The sequence below is a fragment of the Tenrec ecaudatus genome, chromosome 4 (assembly GCF_050624435.1).
Source record: "Tenrec ecaudatus isolate mTenEca1 chromosome 4, mTenEca1.hap1, whole genome shotgun sequence".
Taxonomy (NCBI): domain Eukaryota; kingdom Metazoa; phylum Chordata; class Mammalia; order Afrosoricida; family Tenrecidae; genus Tenrec; species Tenrec ecaudatus.
In genome coordinates, this window is record NC_134533.1 from 92,108,261 (window position 1) to 92,111,303 (window position 3,043).

At 48.5% G+C, this 3,043-nt stretch overlaps 1 pseudogene; it reads left to right on the top strand.

Annotated features, from left to right (window-relative positions):
• Positions 1-2,226: 2,226 nt before the first annotated feature.
• LOC142446998 (small ribosomal subunit protein eS7-like) lies at positions 2,227-2,826 on the top strand (annotated as a pseudogene).
• The last annotated feature ends 217 nt before the right edge of the window (positions 2,827-3,043 follow it).

The following is a 3,043-nucleotide window of genomic DNA, read 5'->3' on the forward strand; positions in this document are numbered from 1 at the left end:
TAACATATGAAACTAAAAATAATGTATAAATTATCAATGGTGGGAGGGTGAAGGAGGGAGGGGAAAAACGAAGAGTTTTGGAAATGATGGCAGCACATGTACAAATGTGCTTGACACAATGGATGGATGGATTGTGGAAAAAGCCCACAATAAAATGATTTTTTAAAAATTTTAAGTGTCATTATTTAATAAGCATTAAGCCAGAATGAGATGCATAATAAGAAATCTACTAAAGAAATTGCAAGAGAGAAAGGAATATGTACCGCTATATAGCTTCGTGGATAAAACTCATGCTTTCAATATATTATTGTTCATTTCCCAGTGTCTATGTGGCCAGGGAAGCTGGTGCACCTGAGGTCATGCTAGTGGTCCTCCAGGGAAACCTGTTTGACTACACCAAGGCATGCGGATCAAAACAAAGTCTGGATGCCATTGTAAAGAATAGGGATTTCACTGAACGCACAGGTGGGGAGAGGGGCCAGCCAGCATGCCGCACCCACACGGAGGCAGGCCAGGAGGGAGGAAGAGAAAGAGAGCCGGACTGGGCCCCACACTGGCACGCCAGGCCTGGAGGATGACATCCCTGTGGGGAGCTAATGGGACACACAGGGGACTGGGCAGCTGACAACAGCATGTGTCAGGTTGTCCCCTTACTGGAGCAGACTGCAATAGAGGACATTTCTGGGGTCACGTGGTGGAGGGGCAGTACGGTCTGAACTCCCAAAGTGGAGCAAACCAAGAAGGAGCATACCAGACCAGCAGCTGGGGCAAGGCAGAGCTGCGAAGCCCCTGAGGAGCCTCCAAGTGGGGGCTTCAGGCCAGGAGGGGCAGCTCCTGGACAGTCGTGAAGGTCAGCGAACAGACCCAGGATTTTAGAATATTGCTTCTCATTTTATTTTAATTTTTTCTTATTCCTTTACTATTTTCTTTTTTTTTTTTTAATCTGTTTGGGCTATGTCATAGTCGGTGTACCTACCTACATGGGATAGGCACAAGAGGCATGCCTGAGGGGAGAGCTGCGGGACCAAGGGTCCCGGGGAGACCTAAAAGTGAGGACAGTGGGGAAAGGGGGCAGTGAGCAGGCTGCACCATGGACAGGGGAACAGGTAGGGTGTGGGGGTCAATAACAAGGAGGAGATAGGGATCCAAGGCGGGGGGAGAGGTGTATCGGAGCAACAGCAAACTAGCTAAGAGGAAGGACCAGGACACAGAAATAAGGGGAAAGTGACGGTGGGGCAGGAGGAAGGTAAAAGGAACGAGAGGAAGGACCAAGGAAGCAAAGCAATGGATAGAGGTATAAACATAGCGTCGTACATATGTAAATACATTAATCCACAAAATAGAGGTATTGGCCCATGTACATATATTTATATGGTAATACACTGAGGTAGGGGATGAACTTTGGGCCTCTGCTCATACCTTCCCTCAATAAAAAAACACTGTTCACCCTCCCGACACAATCACTGAAGACCAAACAGGTGCATAAGCAAATGTGAAGAGGGCAGATGGTGCCCAGCTATTAAAATACATAGCATCTGGGGTCTTAAAGGCTTGAAGTTACACAAGCCGCCATTCAGCAGTGAAGCAACAAGCCCACATGGAAGAAGCACACCGCTGGTTCGATTATGAGGAGTCATCGGGACCAGGTAATAGGCATCAACAGACACACAACAAACAAAAACATATTGAGAAGGAGGGGGCTGGGGCTGAGATCCAAAGCCCATCTGCAGACAGTGGAACAATCTCCCCACCGAGGGCCCACAGGGAGGGGATGAGTCACCAGGGTGCAGTAAAGCATCAATGAAGCACACTATAGTCCTCTGGTTCCTTGAGGCTTCCTCACCCCCCACTACCCTGACCCCAGTGCTGCCTCCCAGTTCAGACTAGACCGGAGCATGTACACAGGTATAGATAAGAGATGGGGCCTCACGGCACACAGAATCCAGGAACAGGAGTGGGAATAGTGATACCAGAAGGGTAGGGGGAAGGGTAGGAGAGGGAGAAAGGGGAAACCGATCGCAAAGATGGACACACAACCACACACCCCTCTACAGGGGGAAGAACAACAGCAAACACGAGAGAAGGGAGACCGTGGTGAGCGTGAGAGATTAAAACAATAACAATGTACAGTCTATCGGAAGGCTAGGAGGCGGGGGGGGGGGGGAAGAGCTGGTACCGAGGGCTCGAGAGAAAGCAAATGTCTAGCTCTTCCTAGGCTCGGCGCTCGGCAAGAGAAAGGCCATGCTCAGTTCCAGCGCGAAGGTGGTGAAGCCCAATGGCGAAGAGCCGGATGAGCTCGCGTCCGGCATTTCTCCAGCTCTTCTTGAGCTGGAGATGAACTCGGACCTCAAGGCTCCACTGAGGGAGCTGAATATAACGGCAGCCAAGGAAATCGAAGTTGGTGGTGGCCGGAAAGCTATTGTAATCTTTGTTCCTGTTCCTCAGCTGAAATCTTTCCAGAAAATCCAAGTCCGGCTAGTACGGGAACCGGAGAAAAAATTCAGTGGAAAGCACGTTGTCTTTGTTGCTCAGAGGAGAATTCTGCCTAAACCAACGTGGAAAAGCCGTACAAAGAATAAGTGAAGGCGTCCCAGGAGCCGCACTCCGACAGCTGTGCATGCTGCCGTCCTTGAAGACGTGGTCTGCCCAAGTGAAATTGTGGGCAAGAGAACCCGGGAAAAGCTGGACGGCAGCAGGCTTATAAAGGTTCATTTGGACAAAGCACAGCAGAACAGTGTAGAACACAAGGTTGAAACCTTTTCTGGAGATTATAAGAATCCTACGGGCAAGGATGTTAATTTTGAATTCCCGGAGTTTCAATTGTAAATAAAGATGGCTGAATGAAATATTTTTTAAAAAGAAGAAACTGAATGTCTAGAAGAGAATGAGGGGAACATATGTCCAAACGTGCCTGATTCAATTAATGTATGGATTGTGATGAGTTGTATGAGCCCCCAATAAAATGATTTTATAAAAGGAATAGGAATTCCCGAACACATCATTGTGCTTCTGTGGAAGCTGTACGTGGGTTAAGCTGTCCACA